The sequence below is a fragment of the Penaeus monodon genome, chromosome 25 (assembly GCF_015228065.2).
Source record: "Penaeus monodon isolate SGIC_2016 chromosome 25, NSTDA_Pmon_1, whole genome shotgun sequence".
NCBI lineage: Eukaryota > Metazoa > Arthropoda > Malacostraca > Decapoda > Penaeidae > Penaeus > Penaeus monodon.
In genome coordinates this window covers 24,551,663-24,551,886 of record NC_051410.1, presented here as the reverse complement: position 1 = coordinate 24,551,886, position 224 = coordinate 24,551,663, and positions in this window count along the sequence as shown.

Here is a 224-nt window from a genome sequence, read left to right as displayed (position 1 = left end):
CTCAAGGATGCCTTTATTAGTAAAATTAATTGTCTGCCTTTACTATAACAGCCCATATGACATGAACACCCATACGCTTACTGGGGACAGACAGTAACCGGTGTTGCTAAAGTACAAAGAATTAAGGGGGATATTTCCTCCACACCTTGGGTTCTCAGAGCCTAACAAGTTGCTCATCCCCTCATAGGCAAACAAGGTTTTGCTGAGATATACCGCTCAACACG